Raw genomic sequence first — 21635 nt, 5'->3', positions numbered from 1 at the left:
GTATAAAAGGGAAAGCCCTACTGTGATCGGGGCTCAGCCTTTGGATGTGAATCCACCGAGCCGGTGCCGGCACCAAGAAACGCTACTTCCTGCTTACTGTCTCGGTGTCCTGTCTCTGTGCGAGTATCCTGCAACACAGATGATTGTCACCTATACTGGATCCATAGGTAAGTGGAAGAGACAACGCTGTGGGCAGTGGTCCAGTTATCCCCCATCACTGACCTAGGGCAGTTTAGCAGAAGGATCAGTGCTTCTCCAGGCCTCACACTGCCTGTCAGTTGCCAGTAAGTCTCTGAAATGAAAAGCCTCTGGGTGTTATGCACGTTAGGTGGCACAGGGAACCTGGGAGTCTCCTGGGTCTATTGAGTAAATTTCCCCCTGCCACTGCAGTGTCAGTTTATATGCCAGCGCTATCTCTGTGGCCTCCTGTACAAGCTTCCAATAGTAGCAAGTTCAGCCGATGCCCACCTTGGGCCTGAATGTACCATCCCAGGGCAGGGGCAGCTGCCTATCAATGTACAGCGGGCACTCTGTGTATTAGATGGGGTCGGAACTCAGGGGGTCAAGGGCCATCAGGCCAAAACAGAGTCTTTCAATCCCTTCAAGAGATATTGCAGCTCAGGCAGGTGGCAATGGTCTGCCCACAACTGTTTTCCCCGAAATGTGCTCATTGCGCTAGCCAAAGTCTGTTGCTTGCGCAGACTGAGCAACCCCAGAGCCAAGCAGGGCAGGGGAGGCTGTGTCAATGAGCGGTGGGCACATTGTGGCTTGGGGGAAGCAGGGTTTCAGGGAGACAAGAGCCGTCTGGCCGATACATCCTCGGTTTTGCTGCAACTTCTGTGCCTGGGCATTCCCGCTGTAGTCATAGATCACAGTAAGACCAGCTGCCATCTGGGGCAGTCCCACAGACCCCTGAGCTCCCCCAGTGCAATATTGCAACTCTTGCAGGCAGCAGAGGTCTGCCTGTAACTGATTTCCGTGCAGTGCCAGCACTGTGCTAGCCAAAGTTTGTCGTCTGCGTGGATTGGGAGGGGGGTGCGGCATGGCAGTGGCGGTCACTGTCAATGGGCCACCTCGGGCAATTCGTTGGGAGGGTGGGGAGGGGTCTCAGGCAGACAGTGGCAAACAGATCAATGCAGCCTCAGTCTTGCTGAAACTTCAGTAATCGTTTGTGTTCCTGCAGAAGTCCCAGATAACAGCAAGATCAGCTACTGTCTGGGACTTGCCCATGGATCCCCGAGATCTGCCCAAATTCATGTGGGCAGCAGTGATCTGCCTGGAACTATCTCGGAAATGCAAGCTCACAGAGCTGGCTGCCAGCTGCTAATGTTTGACCCTGAATCAGCATAAGACATGGCAGCGATCTAGCGACAATCTGTAGGTTGGGTGAGGCAGGCTGATACCCTCAAGCCAGCAACTTCCTAATGGCCCTGTGGGAGGAGTCTGCACAGTCAAGCAGGAGTGGTCTGTAGACTGCCCGGTAGGGGGGCTGGACTAAGTAACAATGGTGGCTGCCCTTCCAGCCCTCATTCTGGTGCCAGGTAATGCAAACTTTCTCGGTATAAATCCCACGTGAGCCTCTGACCCAACACCAGTGTCCCAGGTGAGTGTCCACAGATCAGAAAGCCTGGTATGGGTCCTTCAAAGGGATGTCTAGGGATTCAGTCTCCTTCCATCTCACCCAGATGGCTGGAATCCCCTCTGGTTTATACAGTCAGAGTTATTGGAATCTCCTCTTCCCTAGGCTAGAACCCTGGGCTGGGGAACCCCCAAATGAGGCCAGGACCCCCTTTCCTTTAGGGAGCCTCTGCAGCCTCGTTCTCCCTGCCAGTGATCCTCCACAACCCACAGTTGCGGGTCCAGCCCTATTCGAGACTTTGCCCCTCCTACCGGCTTCCTCTCACTCCTTTATATTATCAGACATAGGTGTTACGATCAGCTAGACTTCAAATGATTCTCCACCTTGATCATTTTATAATTTGGTTGTAATTTCAATATGGACCTGGGGGGAGGCAAACTCTGCTTTTACCTAGTCCACCATCTTCTGCCCTCAATTTATGTTTTTTTTAAGCCATAAAGATTTGTGATAATTTGTTACAATACCAGTAGGAAATTAATACAATTAGCCACTAATTTAGTGTAGATATTGCTTCCAGTGGGATAATACCCTAACCTCAAGGGAGGTTGTCTTCCAGTTAGTGCTATAAGTGGACCCTCAGTAGGCCACTGTACCATTTTATAAAGTCAGCTTCTTCTGGGTGATTAGACATGTTAAAATCAGTGAATTTCATGGGCATTAAGTCCATTTCCACATTTCTTTTGCTGCAAATATGTTCCTTGTCATATGTGATGCTGTATGGAATACCATGATGATGGACAAGGCATTCTGTAAGCGTACAATTATAAAGCTTATTGAAGTTAGCCAATCATGAAAGGCAAATCCATACTGGAGTAAGTATCTGTGCTGGAAAATGTTAACTCAGCAAGCCTATGTTATTCAAACACTGCACATTCCCCCAAAGATCCTCTTTTCATGGACCTCTTGGTCAGTTCCTAGAAATTGAGCTCTTAGAATGTTCTGACTGATCAGATTGTTTTGCATGCTAGGATTGAAGGCCTAAAATTAGTGTTTAATAGTATAAAGTTATTATAAGCTTACTATATTATGTGCTGTTTTGACGTCTGGTAAAATTGGGAGGGCCTCACATAGTCTAAATGTGAGTTCCCCTCCCAGTTCTGCTCCTGTGGATAAGGAGCCCTAGCCAAACAACCCTATCAAAGGGATCAGGCACGGTTCCTGTTTATCCCTGAGGAGTGAGTTTCAGTTCTCTCACAGCCTGAAGAATTATTTAAACCCAATTACATCCTTCTTTAAGAACCAAAGGCCACCTCAGCCTCTTGATACTACAGTCTTGCCTCCCACAGTCTTTAGTTGCTATGTTACCAAGTGCAATCCCTTTGTGCCCCTGAGAACATGCAGTGGGGTACCTTGCCATTGCACACAACCTTTGCAGGCAAAAACTTAACTGCAACCACCCTTCTCCAAGAGCACAGGTATATTACATTGATGACATCTTCCTCTGAGGAAATTCATTTGACATATTCAAGACATAAATGCACACAAAGGAGTGCACAAAAAAGGATGAGCATTGCCCCATATGTAGTACAAGACCCTACCCACCACCTCTGTCAAATTCTTATTTATTTATTTATTTTTTATTTATTTATTTTAGGCGAGACAACCTTTGGTTGACCTCATTGATTTCAAGGACCTTGTCAGTTTATAATCCCTTATTTTATTTTATTTTATTTTATGCCTACAGCACCTGGTCTTCCTAGGTGGTCTCTCATCCAAGTACTAACCAGGCCCGACCCTGCTTAGCTTCTGAGATCAGACGGGATCGGGCTTGTTCAGGGTAGCATGGCTATAGACTGTCAAATTCTCAAAAGTTATTTAGTATATCAAAGGCTGCTCCATCCCTGATGCTGTTGAAATAGCTATTGACCCTTTCACCACCCACAATGTTAATACAAGACCAACATTTTGGTCTTTTGGAGGGGGCATTCTGTATACAACATTCCTCATTTATAAATTTTACTTAGTCTCACTTTTGTTGTTACTTTCAAATCAACTCAGCAAGAATTTGGCTGCCCTCGACAAAGCATTTACATTTGCTCCTCTGAGACTTCTTCACTGTAGAGAATATAGCAACCTCCTCTCATGCCTCCTGGAGCTTCTGGACTATTGATTTCTGATGCAAGAAATTGCCCTCCTTGTCCTGTGCTATACATCATTAGAGAGGCAACCGCTGGCTGCGAACTGTACACTTCTGGCAACCCTCTGTACACAGCTGCCCATTATGCCTTGGGTCAGCATAGCTATCCAGGCCTCCTTGCTACAGAATGGAACCAAATCTGGACCCTCTGGAATATCTTACCTACAAGAGGGGGTGGCCTCCCCTATCCTCAATCCCTTGCCAGATTTCATGGTACCAGAGGAAGTCCTCTCTCTCTAACCCCTTGGCTACCAAGGAAGCCCCCTGGGATCAACCAAGTGAACACCAATGGGAGTTCATAGACTTTATGGATGGTATCATCACCATAATGCATGATAGAGCTCATTAGAATGTTTTCGCTTTTTATCTCTTAACCAGATGTCCTTAATAAAGGAGAAGACCCAAGGATCATCACAATTAGTCACACTTCAGGCAGTCATCTTAGCACTGGATGCCTGACCAGCAAACGGCCACACCTGCACTTTTTTATAAACTCCTGGGACATTGCCTAAGGGTTGCCCTTTTGGGGTAAAGAATTCTGGGAATCTCGTCTCACAGATACCCAAAAGATAAATTGAAGTAAAAAATATCTATACATATACTGAGGCCATAATGCAAGTTCTCTCTCAATCTAAGACAGAATCTACCAGAAGTGAGATATGAGAAAGTGGCCTCTAAAATGGGACTTTGGAGCTGTATTAATGATTTGCTGGCTGTCCTCATTACTGGTGGTAGGTGGGACATCAATAGCCCCCAGCATAGATAGGAGTATAATCGTAAAATTTCCAGTATTGGTGAACTGAGATGAAGTACCAGTAGAAGTAAATGCACTGGTGAATACAATGTTTGAGTCGTTTGAGAAATACAGGGAAAATATAATCTTTAAAAAAAAAGTGGAATTGGATGGCAGTATCTGGAGCAATCATTGCATTGGGGAAAGATAATGAAAAGCTGAGAGTAATAAACGAGTTGTTAAAGGCTAAGTGTGAAAGCCAGAGGACCTCCTCACAACATATGAAGAATCATCTCCTACAGAAGAAAGGTAGAAAAAGCTGAGGACGAGGCCCAGCATTCAAATATAAAGGAAGCAGAGCTCCAGAAAAGGTTGAATTCTCAGTACTACCAGGTTTGTCATGCCAAGGTTGGGGCCTTTGGGAAGAATATAATCCTGAGGCATAGGATAGGAAATATGTGGGTCAATACACTAAAAAATCTTGGCCACACAGATTTCCTTACGTCCTCTATGCTTAGAGAAGTGACCCACTCCTTCCTGTTATGAGCTGTTCTCCACCACAGTGAGGACATAATTGAATGGTGGCCACCCAAAAGATGTGTCCACATTCTAATCTTCAGATCATGTGAATATTAACTTATTTGGGAAAAGGGTCTTTGCAGATGTGATTAAGTATCTTGAGATGAGATCATCCTGGAATATCAGGATGGACCCTAAATCCAATGACAAGTGTTATTATAAGAGACACATGTGGGCTCCAGGCCCAGCTAAATCCAAGGTCTGGCTGGTCCAAGGTCTAGCTGGTTCAAGTTTTGACTCCAGGCCCGCAGCGAGGAATAGGACCCCGTATTTAGAATGTTATGTAAACATAATTCAGCTTATTGTATCACACATGTGTGGCTGAAGGCCACTACTGTACTCTGATCTGCATGGAGCCATGGGGTCCCCTGGAGAGAAGGGGGGCACAAGAAGGAGAGCAGAAGTGTGCGCAATACCGTACTTCCCCCAACTAGAACTGCAGTTCCAGAAACAGAAGTACGCTCTGCACAATAAAGTTGCCTGCCATTTCATTCTGTCTGCTTCTTGTGTGTTCTTCCAACTGGGCACCTCACCATCATACTTTCCCTTCTCGATCAGCTCAGCGCTGACACTTGGCAAAGCTGGCATGATGGGCTCAGCTCTAATAATACACAAGAAAAGGAGGCAGAAATGTGAAGACAGAGGTAGAGCTTTGGAGTGATACAGTCACAACTTAAGGAATGCCTAGAGTCAATGGAAGTTGGAATAAGCAAGAAACAGAATCTCCCCTAGAGCCTCTGGAGAGAGTGTAGCTCTGCCAACACTTTGATTTTGGACTTTAGGCCTCCAGAACTATGAGAGATTTTAATTTTGTTTTAAGCTACCCAGTTTGTAGTAATGTTACAGCAGCCTCAGGAAACTACATACCCCCTTACTCAAAGATGATGCAGTGGCCCATGCCTTGCCACATAACATGTACTCCCCTCAGGACCAAAGGCCAACCTTTCCTCCTAACCATTAGATAAATAAGGTTGTCAAAAATATTGAGCTAGAGAACTGTGGACCTGCTAAGGGAGGAAGATGTTTATCCCAAATAGAGCTGAAGGACCTAGTCATGATATACCAGCAAAAGCCAAAAGAGTTACGTGGAACTGGATTCTGGGGGTGCTGTAAGAAGAGGACGGAGCAGAACACAGTTAGGAAAGAGAGTATTTACTGATATGAGAGAATTCTCCTGGGGGTCAGGATTTAACACCCTTGCAAAAGAACCTGGGAAACAGTATGAACACGCTGCTAGGATAGTTCTGAGAAGCTTGGAGAATGCAATTACCTACACTAAGTGATGTAGAAATGCCAGAATTGCTGCAGCAGGTTGGAAAGAAGGGATCAAAAACTCAGAGAAGTGGACATGTTGGAGTGGATATACTACATAAGGCCGCTAATGTCCAGAGGGCCCAGCAAGAGATACTGCTGCGGAGTGCTTAGGCTTTCTGGGGCTTGTACCTTACATGAAGCCAAATATACTATTGGTAATATTTTGTTTTAGCAATTGTTTTATCTCTTAGTTTAGAATAAGTTGTGACATGGTGACTTAACACACACACTTTTTAAAAACATTTTTATTATGGTAAAACATACATATTGATCATTTTAACCACATTTAAGTGTACAATTCCATGGCATTAAATACATTCACAATGCTGTGTGATCACTGCCACTATATCCAAAACATTTTCATCTTCCCCGACATAAATTCTTTTTATGACAACTCTCCCTTCCCCCATTCCCAGCCCCTGGTAACCTCTGTTATACATTCTGTTTCTAGGAATATGCCTATTCTAGCTAGATACCTCATATAAGTGGAATCACACAATACTTGTCCTTTCGTTTTGGTTTATCTCACTGAGCATAGTGTTTTCATGATCCATCATGTTGACGCATAAATTTTATTTCTTTTTATAGCAGAAAAGTATGTATAGGCAAAATTCTGTTTAGTTCATTCATTAATAGACACTTAGGTTATAACAACTTTTTGCCTACTGTGAATAATGCTGATATAAACATTGAGCCCGGCTTTCAATTCTTTTGGATATGTACTTAGCAATGGAATTGTGAACACAAAAGATGACTCATGTCCAAATAAGAGAATTATTTCTGCCTGTTTTTGAGCTGGGATATTGGCTTTTTCCAGCTTCACACTCAAATTGAAACACCAGTTCTTCCTGGGTCTTGAGCCTGCAGGGCTTAAGACTGGAACTACACCACTGGTTCTCTCCGACTTGCTAATTCACCCTTCAGACCTTGAGACTTGTCAGTCTCCATAATCATGTGAGTCAATTCCTTATAATTAACAAACACACACATACACACTATATACTAAATAAGTATATAGATGAAAGAATAGCTAATCACTATTGAAGCTAGATACTTAGGGCTGTAGCCTCCATAACAATTAGAGCAGGATTTCTCAATCTCAGCACTACTGATATTTTATTGTGTAGGGATATCACTCTCTCTTCCAATATGACAACCAAAATTGTCTCTAGGTATTGTCAGATGTTGAAGGAGAAGGTTGGGAGAGGGTGGATAGGATTGTTCCAGGTATTCAAACGCTACATTAGAGGTTTCTGTGGGCCCAAAGATAATGAGCCTAATAATCTACGTGGCCTAGAAGCAGTAGAGCTATAAGTTCCATGCCAAAGCGTATTTCATAATTACAATGATTATTTTCCATCTTTTGGCCCATTTTTCAGTGTTGGGAAGCTTCAGATTTGTTCTCATTGATTGGTTGCTAATATGTGACATTACACTTTGCCAACATGCTCTCCTAATTTGAGGTAAATAATAATGGGGTGCCTGGCATCAAATGAAGTGGTTGCTAAGGCCTTACACATTCCTCTAGGCAAAAACTGAAGAATTCTGGGATACCAATGAATATAGCTGTCTTTGAGCCAACCTTAACACATAGTTATGCTTACGTGTCACAATTAGGTCACCAGGCTCTCTTGATTCTTTATTTCTACTAGAAAACAAGACCAGGCCCCAGATACCTCCTCTCACTGTTGTATGAGAAGCTGGACCACAGGTTCTAGTTTTTCAACTATTCTCACTGCATTTTCCTCTAGGCCCTCTTATCCTGGATGTTAGTGAAATGTGTAGTTTCACCAATCTAGAGGTTGACTCCAACAGTCTAAAACCTCTCCAAAAGGCTGTGGAGAGTCAGGGGTGGAGCACTTGGGACTTTCAAAAGGGTAAAAGTAAAATGGTTGAAAATGTCGGAAGCACCTGACTCTGGATGGGTGAACCTCTGGATGCAGGGGGTAAAACCCTTACCTTCAGGTTCTGGGAACCAGACCCCCCCCCCAACACACACACACACCTTTTCCAGCAGCACTGGTGCCCCACATTGAGGGGCAACTATAGGGCAAGCCCCAGAGAGCCCACAGGGACTTACATGGTCAAGGTGAGGGCCTCCATCTTGGCCAATTGGTCTTGTCTGCATTGTCTTCCTCACTCTTGACTGACTCAGAAAATGGGACTTCCCACACCTTTGCACCCTGCCTCAGAATTGTTAAGCATCACAACATTGTGCAAATAGAAATTATTTTAAAAGCATTCGTAGCCCGCTAATCCTCCTGGTGCCACCAGGCCTTTCCTTTCTCACAGTGACATAGGCATGACGAGCCAGAAAGTAGATGTGCGGGTACCAAGCAATGAGCTTCGGCCCTTGGGCTGCCTGGTGGAGGCCTTTCCAGAGGGTCTCGAGATGAGACTGAGGGGCTGGGGGGCCCAGAGGTGTGGGTAGAGTTAGGTAACCCCGGAGGGCTCTGGAGTGGCCTCAGCAGCGGCAGCAGAGCCAAATGACGGAGGCCTCATTTGTGGTGACCTGCAGATGGGTTCCACAGAGCCCAGAGAAGGCCCAAGTAAGTGCAGACTGGGCCTGAGGGGCTGAGAGTGAGGTATGCCAGGCACTGAGACAACTGGTCTATTGACACAGGAGTGAGAAATAAGAGGGTCCCTGTAAGGCTCAGGGTGACATCTGAAAATGAAATATTTGCTCTGATTTCCTGGCGTGGAAATAATAACCAACATTCTACAGGGCAATTTGCTTCGCAAAATAATTATTTATTTACCTGATCTCCTTTTATCCTTTCTGCAGTCCTCTAGGTTGTGGTGATTATTATTATCCTCCTTTAATGGGGGTCATAGTGGTGGTAGGAGCATCAGGGCTGGATTAAGAGCTGCTCTATAAGATTCTCCTTCAGCCTTTCCAAAGTTTAACATAAAGAGCAGAAGAGTCCATTACACAAATCAGCTGATGAATTAAATACTAGTCAGTTTCATCTCACTCCAGGAGACAGAAGCATATGTAATATCTGACGACACTTCAAACCGAACTTTTAGTCACTCACCACGCCAGATAAAACTAAAAACAATGCAGATTAAATTGAAGATGACAATTACAATTTTAAAAAATGACTAAAGTTGAATGTGGCAGTTAAAGAGTTAGGGGAACAAGACTGTGGAGACTCCCTTCCCGTTGGTGTCCTAAACCTGTGCTTATTTTGTTTAGTGGTTAACTCAGAGCTGGGAGGTGAATTGTGCAAAATGTCCTGAGATCAGATACTGACTTCTACCCTTTGTGACTGAATTTCCACAATTCTACAATCTGACTTGGTTTCTTCTTGTACTAAATGGAGATGATTCATGTCTTTTGGAGATGTTGGGAGGATGACAGTATACAAAGGATATTACTCACAAAAATTTAAATTCTTTTTCATCTCACAGATGAACTTGGTGTACTTTTTCAAAGTTATTCTGGGCACTTTTTCAAACAACTAGGGTCTAGGTATAGGGAAAAAATAAGACAATATTCCCATTTTTAAGAGTCTCATCTGGGACATATAAATAGGTAGTTTTAATATGACAGAGTTATAGGTGGTGGTGTGAGAGCATAGTGTAATGCTGAGTTTCATTTCTGCTTTGCCCCCATTTTTTGTTAACATAATTTACATACAATAAGTTCATTCTTTTAATGTACAGTATTGTAAATTTTAACAGATGTATATAGTCATTTAACTACCACCACAATAAAGATATAGAACTGATCCATCATCCTCCCAAATTCCCATGTTTTTTGTAGTGTTCACCCCAGCACGGGGTAACAATTGCTGTTTACCTCCTTACCATTTGTCATATAATTGGAATCATACGATTTTGACTATGGCTTATTTTATTTAGCATAATGTATTTGGACTCATTCATGTTGTGGAGTGCATCGGTGATTTCTTTTTTCTATTGCTAACTAGTATTCCATTGAATGGATATATCAAACTTTATCCATTCCTCAGTAGAAGAGATATTTACTAGGAACATCTGTGTAAACCTAAGTATTCATTTCTCTGGATAAATACCTACGACTGGGATTGCTGGCTCAAGTAATAAGAGCATGTTTACCTTTATAAGAACTGTTTTCCAAAGTGGCTGTGCCATTTTGGATTCTCATCTGCAATGCATGAGTCCTACTTGTTCTATAACCTCATCACTCCTTGATTTTGTCAGGTTTTTTATTTTAGCAATTTTAATAGATGTAGTGAGTGACATCGTTGTGGTTGTTTCATATTTCCCTAATGACTAATGTGTTGAGCATATTTTCATGTGCTTATTTGCCATCTATTTAATACACATGTTTACATTCTTTGGTGAATTTTTCTATTCAAACGTTGACCATATTTTTATTGCGGGTTAAATATTCTGGACAAAAGTCCTTTATTGAATAAATAATTTACAAACATTTTCTGAGTCTGTGGCTTGAATTTTAATATCTTAACAATTTTCAAAGAGCAAAAGTTCTTAATTTTGATCAAGTCCAATTTATCAATTTTTTTATTGTAAGGATTGTGGTTTTGGTATTCTATCTTTGCTTAACCCAAGGACACAGAGATCTCTACCTATATTTTTTTCTGAGTTTTTTAAAGTAAATTTATTAGGGTGACATTGGTTAATAACATTATATAATTTTCAAGTGTACAATTCTGTAATATATCATCTGTATATTGCATTGTGTGTTTACCACCCAATGTCTAGTCTCCCTCCGTCACCATATATTTGACCCTCTTCATCCTCCTCTCAGTCTCTTTCCCCTCTGGTGGTTGTTGGTACAGTTCCTGAGAAATGGAGGAAAAAAATAAACTGTAATTTTAAAAATCAGAATATTTTACATATAATAAAGAGTAAGTGGGTGTGTGCATGCTTATGTATATTAGACTGGGATATCAATGCATTTCTTACTGTGATGTTTCAATATGTTTGAAAACTAGGACGGAAAAAAATGATGTAGGTGATAGAGGCTTTGTTCATCCCTTTGCGACCAAATCAAAGTTGTGACAAAAACATGGAACAAACAGCAAGTAAATTTACCTGGGATCTAGATGAACGAAAGTACTACAACTAGAAAGAGAAATAAGAAATCACCCTGCAACAGGAGACGGTAGGAGGGGGCGAAGATGCGAGGCTGCCCAGTCTCAAGTAGCTGAGTGGGACAGAGTCTACAGCAGCAGCAGCAGACACCTCTTAAAGGGGCCGTGTCCATGAATGGACTTCCGTGGTGATGGACGTGCTTGCTCTAAGCACCAGTGCCAGATTGGCTGCTGCAGAGACATGAGGGACTTATAAGGGAACACTGAGTTGTCAGAGAGGGCCAGAGGCAAGGCCCTCTCCTAGGCAGAAGTGCTGACAGTATCCATTTTTCTTTGCTGAGCCCTCCCCAATCCCAGTGAGCAGACTCAGCATTGCCATAGCTGAGATGTCATCAAACTGGATAAGAGGTTGCTCTGCCCAGAGGATTCCTTGAAATTCTGCCTCCCCAAACTCGCAGCCCCACCAAAGCCCCATCTAATTATGTCCTAGCTAGTCCTGTGCTCTTTGCTGAGCCAACCCCAAGACTCATACTTGTGGCAGCTGACCTCGGTCCCTGGCATGGCCTTTTGAGGCAACTATACTGTGGACTGCTTGCTGAATCTTACTTAACAGGTAAGTAATCTTACTTAACAGGTGGCCCCAGAGGGACACAGGTTAGGGCTAAACTTGGCCTACAGCTGAATCCCTCTGAGGACTGTGTCACTGGACACCTACTTCACAAATCCACACTAATAAGACCGGGAGACTTAGGAGCTTTGCTTAGTACATAGAAACAGACACAGAAAGGCAGCCAAAATGGGAAGACAAAGAAGCAGAAACCATAGGAGAGAACAGAACAGAGATCCAGGAATAAAGGGGTCAAACAATCTAACAGATACAGAGTTCAAAACACTGGTTATAAGATGCTCGATGAACTTAGGGGAAATGTATATGAACTCAGTGAGAACTTTAACAAAGATATAAAACATAAAAATGGAAATGAAAATTATAAAAGGGAACCAGTCAGAAATGAAGAATATATTATCTGAGATGAAGAGTATATTAGAGGGAATTAACATAGTGGCTGAAGAAGAGGATCAAACCACCAATATAGAGGATGGGGAAGCCAAGGACACCCAATCAGAACAGCAAGAAAAAAGAAGCCAAGAATATAATAATTTAATGAGTCTATGGGACACAATTAAATGTATAAAGGGTACCAATGTCATAAGGGTACCTGAAGGAAAAGAGGGAGAACGAGAAGTCGAAAAACTATTTGAAGGAATAATGATGGAAAACTTCCCTAACCTAGTGAAGGAAACAGACATATAACTCCAGGCAGCTCAGAGAGTCTCAAGAAAGAGGAACCCAAAGAGGCCCACACCGCAACACTTCATAATTAAAATGCTGAAGATTAAATACAAAGAGAGAATCTTAAAAGCAGCAAGAGAAAGGCAGTTAGTTACCTACAAGGGGTCACCCATATGACAGCTGATTTCTCAAAAGAAACTATGCAGGACAAAAGGGCTTGGCACAAAATAGTCAACATGATGAAGACCCAGGATCTACAACCAAGAATACTTTATCCAGCAAAGCTATCATTTAGAGTCGAAGGACTGAGAAAGAGCTTCCCAGAAAAAAAGCTCAAGGAATTCATCACCACCAAGCCAGCATTACAGGATGTGTTGGAGGGACTGCTTTAAGAAGAAAAAAGATGTATCAAAAACAGGAATAAAGAATGGTAGTAACTACATTTCTATCAACAAGTACTTTAATATGGACAAGAATTAACTGCTCCAACCAAAGATAAGGTGGCTGAATGGATAAGGAAACAAGACCCCTACATATGCTGCCTACAAGAGACTCACTTCAGATTAAAAGACACACACAGACTAAAAGGAAGGAGATGGAAAAAATACATTGCCTTTTTGAACCTAGAGGGTATTGCACTGAATGAAATAAGTCAGACAAAGACAAATATCACATGATTGTATATACATGTGGAATCTAAAAAACAAAACTAACAACAAAAATATGGAAATAAACTCATAGATAGAGAATATTTTGACGGCTACCAGATGGGAGGAGGGTTTGGGTGAAGGGGGTTTGGAGCAGACAGCAAAAAAGGGCAAAGGGATTAAGAAGTACAAATGGATGGTTACAAGAGACATGGAGATATAAAGTGTAGCATAAGGAAAATAATTAATAATGTAACAAATATGTAAAGGGCAGGAGGGGTACTAGATTTAGTGGGGTGATCACTTTGTAAGTTATATAGTTCTCTAATCACTATGCTGTACAACTGAAACTATATATTATTGTATGCCAACTATAATTGAAAAAACAACTCATGAATTGTACAATGTAAATACGAGAAACTAATTGTCTATTATATTTCAGTAAAGCCAGGAAAAAAAAAATTTGAAAATCAGGATGATGAGCCTTCTCATGCAGAATATGAATAACAGACCTATGATTGAACCTAATGGTTTCTAATAGTCTGTTATATTCTCAGATGACTTTTAAGATATAGACCTAAGTTTTTATAATTTTTATTCTCTACTATTGGATTATTTATAGCAAATTTTTTTTACTGTGTTGATCTACCACCGCATCATTAAGGTCTGAGTCTACTAGGCAGCCATTATATTGTTCTCTCTGCAAGTCAGTCTTTAAGCAAGGCAAATTCCTCAGACTTTATTGGGGATTTATGTTCTGATAATCTAGAATATCTCACTTAAATACATGTAGAATCTGTTCTGACTAGTACCCTGGAAAGAACTTTGGATTTGGAGGAAAAAGGTTAGGAACAGTCTGGGCATAAAAAACACTTTTCTCACAGGTTCCATCTTGTTAATTAAACTCACAATTTCCTTTTTTTTCTTTCATGCCTTCATAGCAAGTAATTCTTCTTTTTGGGAAAGAACTCTCTGTAGGGCTTTGGTATACAGCAGCTATCCTGGCTGCTGTCTCCCTTCTAAGAAACCTGGAGGATGAGGTGCTGTCTTGACTGCTTGAGAGACCCACTAACTGTAGTCATGTCTTATGCTACCACAGCATCATTAAGGTCTGTGAGGCTACTAGGAAGTCATTACATTGTTCTCTCTGCAGGTCAGTCTTTAAGAAAGAATATCCATCACGTGTGAGATGGCCAGCCTAGTGAAGAACATCTGGAGTAAGAAGGTTGAGGAGACAACCCAGAGAAGAAAGATCACTTGGGCAATGAGCAGAGAAGGTATGTGGGTGACATTTTAAAAAGCTCCATTACTACTGCAAGAATGACCAGGAGATACTGTATGTTATGCGTTGGGAGTCCCAAGGGCACAGGCACCATTCTGCTGTTCTCTTGGAGAAGGCTGCCCGGTTATTGCGTAAGGATCCTGCCAAACCCCAGTCTGTTATATTGTACCTTCAGGATACAAATTATTTTTTTTTAACTTTTATTGAGGTATTATTTACATGTAAAAAGCTGTACATATTTATGTATACAACTCCCACCTCCTTTATCATTATTGTGTGTGTATGTGTAACAGGAACACTTAACATCTACCCTCTTAGCAAATAATACAGTATTGTTAGCTAGGGGCACTATGCTATATAGTAGATCTGCAAGATTTATTTATCTTGCATAACTGAAACTTTGTTCTCGTTTACTATCATCTCCCCATTCCTCTGTCTCTTTCTCTTCACCCCCAAGCTGCTGGCAACCACCATTCAACTTTCCGTTTTTATGAGTCTGACTATTTTAGGTTCTACATGTAAGTGAGATTATATATTATTTGTTTTTCTGTACCTGGCTCATTTCACTGAGCAAATATCCTCTAGGTCCATCCATTTTATCACAAATGGCGGGATTTCCTTCTTTTTTAAGACTAATAATATTTCACTGTATGTATATAGCACATTTTCCTTATCCATTTATCCACTGATAGACATTTAGGTTGTTTCCATATCTTGGCAATTGTGAATAATGCTGCAAAAAACATGGGAGTGCAGATATCTCGTTGAGATCCTGGTTTCAACCTTTAGATGTATATCTAGAAGTGGATTGCTGAATCATATAGTTCCAATTTTAAATTTTAAATTTCATGTTTTTCATAATGGCTATACTGGTTTACATTCCCAGTAGCAGTGTACCAGGGTTCTTTTTTCTTCATATCTTCACCGATATTTATCTTTCTTGTTTTTTTGTTTTGTTTTGTTTTGTTTTTTTTAAATAACAACCATTCTAACAACTATGAGGTAAAGGCCCAAATTCTTTAGTATGGAACGTTCTTGGTAAAGTATTATCCTTTGAATTTGGATAATAAAAATGGTTTGTTTCCCTTTTATAATAGGTGTATCCCATTGCTTTGACGTTTTGGCATTTGGATGAGGTGTCGACTAGCATTATAGAATATCATCACTCTTGATAGCTCTCAGTATATAGCTTCAATTTGCGTGTTCTCAGCACATAATTGATATAAAATATTTTTGAGCATATATATCCTCTATAAAATCTCCTGTACAAATTTTATTTCGGAACTTGAAATAAAAAACTACTATTTCCTCTGAGGTACTACTATGCTTCCTCCTGTTTGCTAAAGAAGAATTATGCAATTCATTGTTTCCCTTTTCTCCTTGGCTGACAGAAATCTTAGAACCAATTTAATTGTTCTCGCAATAATTTAGAGTTAGTATATATACTTTCCTTCATTTTTTTATTTCCTTGTTATTAAATTTAATATAAATTATCTACATTTTTGGTGGAAAGAGGCTGTTAATATAAACTACACCATAAGTCTTAGTAGTTGTGATAATAAACTATTGTCTCACTTCTAAGAAACTTTTCTAAGCTACATAGCACTCGCTTTGTTTCTTCATTAAAATGGAAACTATTCTACATGACTATTTTTATACTAAATAATGTCTAACACTATCTGATTTCACTCCAGAATCACTTTGCATTGCTCATTTTATACTGAGAGCATTTTCATCTTGATCTTGAGATTATTCATTTTTATTTCCACAGGCTAAAATTCCAAACCATCTGAAGATTCTGAAGGGAGACCAGGATAAGATTCAGAATTTTCAGTCTATGGGAGATGAGATTCAGGCTCTGCTGGTAATAGAAGTCTCAAGTGAATGCTCTGCATACATGTGTGAGGGGTGGGAGTGTGGGGGGACATTGAGGGAATGGAAGGATGACTGGAGAGATTCTCATTCTGGACTAATCCCCAGATCTCACAAATGTTCTAGTGTTTCCTAGCCTCTCAGAAGAAATCTTCTTCCTCTTTCTGCCTTTACTATAGACAAAATTCCAGAACCATGGCAAGACATTGTACCAGTGTTTGAACAGGGCCATCATTTCCTGAGAGTGAGAGAGCAGTACCTGTTGGAATGGCTGGAGGGGACAGAGCAAGAGCTCGCTGAATGGAGGAACAGCCATGTTACCAAGGGCTTTGAGGAGGTCATTAGGTCATTGCCTTGGGACTCTGATTTCTGAATTGAGAAGGCGGCTCAGCAGCCAGCACTTGAACTTTTGCTGGTGAGGGACCAACTAAACTATATTTGGGTCCTCCTGCTCTAAGATGCAGTGTGGCCCCTCCATTAGCATGAGATTTGGACCAGGAGTCAGGGGAGCCAAGGTTTTATTTTTATTGCTAAGTTCTTTGATAAGCTAATCAGTCAACCAATAGCTTTTATATCCCAAATTGCAATGGACAGGGTACTCTACTAAGCACAGACCATACAATGAGATAGTAAGATCTGTACATTTATAATTATGACAAATAATTCAGTGTTAATTCTGTGGTCAGATTGGAAGCCACAGGAATTCTGGGAAAAGCTAGGGTTTAGGCAGGGAAGGCTTCATGGAAGAAAAGGCTCTTAATGTTGGCCTTGAAAAAAAATGTACAGATTTGGATTAGCAGAAAGGAGCTGAACATTCCATTTGTTGGGAGTGCACTGGTTAGAATTAAAGCCATGTGATAATAAACTTAATAAGGTGATAATAGAAGATGGATCTAAGTAGTGAGGAAGATAGGAATAGGAAGATAGATAGGAAGATAGGAAGGATAGAGTGAAGAAAGCTACCTTTCTAGAGGAGTTAAAGTGAGGAAGAAGTTAAAGGGAAGATGAGATAGGTATGAAGAGGGAAACTGAGTAGAGGCCTTCCCAGGCAGGCTGAGGTTTCAGTCTTAACCTGACAAACAATAGGATTCTTAATAGACTATTATCTATCTGTAAATCAAAGAAGGCTCCCTGGAGGAGACAGTCTAGACTCAAATAGGGGAAAGGAGGGGAAGCATGCGTTGCTATAAACTGATACTACACTGAAGAACAGAACAGGTCCAGGCCTATCAGAATAACTCTCTGTACAGTCCTGTTGTATACTCATTCCCAACGAGCCCACAGTGTTAGCCCTTGGGAACCTTATTTCCAAGACAATCTGTGTTCTCTTCCTTTCCAGGACCCAAGTGATATAATAAGCAAGTAAGTGATGCTTTTTTTAAAACCATTTATGTATCCCATTGTTTTTCTCTCATCTTAACTGTTTGAAATTTAACAAGGGCAGGAAAGGGGATTATTTGGAGAAAAGAGAGGTTCTTTTAGTAGGGTAAGTTGAAGACTCCCCCATGGAATGGGGGAGTTCTAGAGAAACTGTTGTCATGGAACTTGTTAGGATGGCAGTGGGCTGAGAAAGAAATGAAATAGGAGGTTATGGGAGAGTATTAGAGAAAATTTAGAATCCACGTGTTTCAGAAACCTAATTTCCTTTCATTATTCCCATTCTTACCTGGTTCCCAGCTGCTACTCCTGGTCACAGTTTCCCCCATATTCTGCAGAGCACATTTCATCATCATATTGTCCTCCATGCTTGTTAGTAATGGTTTTCTGTTCTGCCCAACCATAAGAAGAGGACATTTATATGGATCCTAGGGATAATGGGTCTGGGAAAATGTGTATTAGACATTTAACACTGACAGTTTTCAAAATTATACCCACGTGATACAAAGCAGCTTTGAACAGAGAATAAAAGGCAGGTATTTTGATAATACATAGTTTATGTCCAGAGATATCCAGGACTATTGGCATATACTGAGCATTTACTGTGCACTAAACACTGGGTAGAAAGGAGGGTAATGACTCTCTCTCTCTCTCCTCTCTCCCCCTCTCCCCCTCCCCCCTCCCCCTCTCCCACTCCTCCCCTCTCTCTCTCTCTCTCTCTCAGGCAAGGCAACCCTTGGTTCACCTCACAGATTGCAAGAAACTTGTCAGCTTACAATCTCTTATTTTTTATTTTTTATGCCTACAGCACCTGGTCTTCCTAGGTGGTCTCCCATCCAGGTACTAACCAGACCCGACCCTACTTAGCTTCCAAGATCAGACGGGATCAGGTTTGTTCAGGGTGGCATGGCTGTAGACTTTTATGTGTTTCTTAAAAGCAATGTAAATTTTCTTTTATTTAATAAATACATTTGACAAATTTTAATTGAAATACTTAACATTTAAATTTCCTGGAAAAATCACCATTTTCATTTAATATTTGCAAAATTATTTGCATAGTTGATCAAATAATGTCAAGATTTTCTTTTGTATCTTAATTTTTCATTTATTTTGTGTATTTCTACTTTCATCCTCTCTACTTGCCTACATTTTTTCCGATTTTTGTCTATGAGCTCTTCTTCTGTTGTATACCGTAACTTTTGATATATGGTGTTTTTATTATTGTTTTCTAAATTTTTGAAATTTCAAACTTGATCTGCTATTTAACATAGATTTGTTTTAAAAAGAAGATATTTGCCAGTGGTGTTTTTTTTTCTTCTTTCCAATAGATAATTTTTGTTTCATGGTTTCTTAACTTTGTGATCAGATAAGGTTGTTGCTCCTTCTACTTTTGAACTTTGAGGTTTTCTATGTCTCTAAGGTTTTCTATGCTCTTTTGGACTCTGAGGTTTTCTATGTCATATGTTGTAAATTTTTGTGACGGTGCCCATAACTTGAAAAGAAAGTATATTCTCTGTGTTCCTAGAACAGTATTTGATATGTCACCATAAGGCTTTCCTTAGTAATCTTGTTACTTATGTATTTTGCACTAATACTTATTTTTTGACTTCTTGATACGTCATGGACTAAGAGAGGTCAAAGATTCCCACAACAATGAGTTTTTGATTACTTTTGTTGTATTCTTATAGTTGTTGCTTTTTATATTTTGATGGGTTTTTTTTCCTGCATGACTTTAAGGAGAATTCTATCTTAACTGTGAATTATAAACTTTTTAGTAACATAAAATAGTCTTTGTTCACTTATTTAATAATTTTCTGCCTTGAATTCAATCCTGTTTGATAGTAAGATCGAGATCTAAGATTTCTTTCATTTTGCATAACTTATATATCTCTGCCCAGCTCTATCTTAATTTTAAATTAAAAATTTAAATTAAAATTTAAAATTTCATTTATCTGAAGTATATTCTCAAGTAATTTCTTTAGAAACTGAAATATTTGTAGTATGTTTCAAAGACCTTCTAAGGCTGAAAATGGCTTTCTTTCTTTTTTTAACATCATACATAAATGATATATTGGTGGGTAGAGAACATTTAGATCATGGTCCTTTCTTCAGAACTCTATATGTCTTACTCTTTGATTTTCATGTGGGAACTGACCACTTACAAGTGAGCTTTCTCCCTTTGGTCCATTGCTGGTGTGTCTGTACATATGAATGTGGTGACAGCTGGAAATCATACCTTTCTTTCAGTAGTTCCCACTGTGACTGTTCGCTCTAGATATCACCAGCGAAATTCTGGATTGAAAGCCTATCAGTCCTGCAATCAAAAAGTGGACAGAAAAATTTTCAGATAAGCTTCTGTTTTTTAGAGAAAGGACTCAGAGGATTCAATGGAAAAGAATGGGTGAAGGAAGGAGTTATGAGCCTAGAAAATCTTTCTTTTTCTATAATGTTTCTTTGGGTTTTGATTCAGGCCTTGGCTTCTCAGAGTTCCTTGCTCTTGTGCAGCTCATCCACACCATGCAGGGGCATTGGTGAGGGAACCTAGGTTCCCTCAAACCACATGACAGCCTAAGAACGTTAGCTACACTAAGAGAATTCATAATCAGTAGGTCCCAGAGTTAGTAAAAAGATTTTTCATATCTAAAAATGAGGAAAAAAAAAAAAAAGAGGTGACATCAGAAGCACTGGCAGTGTGAGGGGTCCCCCTGATCTCTCCCCTTCAGATTACAAGGTGAATAGCTATAACCCAGTGAAAAATTCCCAACCTAATACACAAACACTTCTGAGAGATCTGCACATCAAAGCATCTGAAGCAGAGACATGGGAGACCTGGGAGGCCTGGCAGGCCTGGGCCGTGCAAGAAGCATGTGCGCCACCTACTGGAAAAAAAAGAGAAAAACCTCTTCTTATGAACCTGCTAGAAAGGGATCTCTTAACAATAAAATTTTTTTAAAAAGCAGAGTTCATTCCAATAAATGCTCAGGCAGAGAAATAACTTGTCGAATACCATGAACAACCAAGGTAACAAGGCAGCTCACAAAGAAAACAAAAAATCTCTAGGAAAAAAAAAAGAAGATATAGAAATATGTGATTTAAATGACAGAGAACTCAAGATTGCAGTTCTGAAAAAACAATATGCAAGACAACTCAGATAGGGAGTTTAATGAACTCAGAAATAAAATTAATGAACAAAAGAGATACTTCACTAAAGAGATTGAAACTTTAAAAAAAGAACCAAATATAACTTTTGGAGCTGAAGAACTCAATAAGAGATGAAGCATGAAACAGCAAGTTTAAGAAATAGAGCAGACCAGATGGAAGCAAGAATCTATGATATCGAAGACAGAAATCTGGAAATGATGCAGATGGAAGAAGAGAGAGACTTGAGAGTGAAAAAAAATTGAAAAAAGTCTAAAAGAACTATCTGACTCCATCAAATAGAGCAATAAAAGAATGGGAATACCAGAAGAAAAGAGGGAGAAGTGAACAGAGAGCCTATTCAAACAAATAGCTGATGAGAATTTTCCAAACCTATGGAAAGACTGGATCCCTGAATCTAAGAAACAAACAGAACACCTAATTATTTCAACCAAAACAGGCCTCTCTTTTACCATGCTAAGTAAAATAAGTAAGACAGAATAAATTGAGAACCATATGAATTCACTCATATGAGGCATAAAACTGAAAGCAACAAATGAACAAGACAAATAAACAGAGAC

General features: G+C 40.3%; 1 long non-coding RNA gene and 2 pseudogenes across 1 annotated transcript in view; all 3 read right to left on the bottom strand.

Annotated features, from left to right (window-relative positions):
• Window positions 1-3314: 3314 nt before the first annotated feature.
• Window positions 3315-3433, bottom strand: LOC111733364 (annotated as a pseudogene).
• Window positions 3434-10047: 6614 nt separating this feature from the next.
• LOC105308153 overlaps window positions 10048-21635 on the bottom strand; it is a 36433-nt gene continuing 24845 nt past the window's right edge. The window contains exons 2-4 of the long non-coding RNA XR_897277.2: window positions 20153-20230; window positions 18206-18308; window positions 10048-11195 (exon numbers count right to left, since the gene is read on the bottom strand). This is a non-coding gene — a long non-coding RNA (uncharacterized LOC105308153). The remainder of the gene's footprint in view (window positions 11196-18205; window positions 18309-20152; window positions 20231-21635) is intronic.
• Window positions 18716-18834, bottom strand: LOC111733357 (annotated as a pseudogene).

The sequence above is a fragment of the Pteropus vampyrus genome, unplaced genomic scaffold (assembly GCF_000151845.1).
Source record: "Pteropus vampyrus isolate Shadow unplaced genomic scaffold, Pvam_2.0 Scaffold553, whole genome shotgun sequence".
NCBI classification, from domain to species: domain Eukaryota; kingdom Metazoa; phylum Chordata; class Mammalia; order Chiroptera; family Pteropodidae; genus Pteropus; species Pteropus vampyrus.
This window is presented reverse-complemented; position numbering and strand designations above follow the sequence as displayed.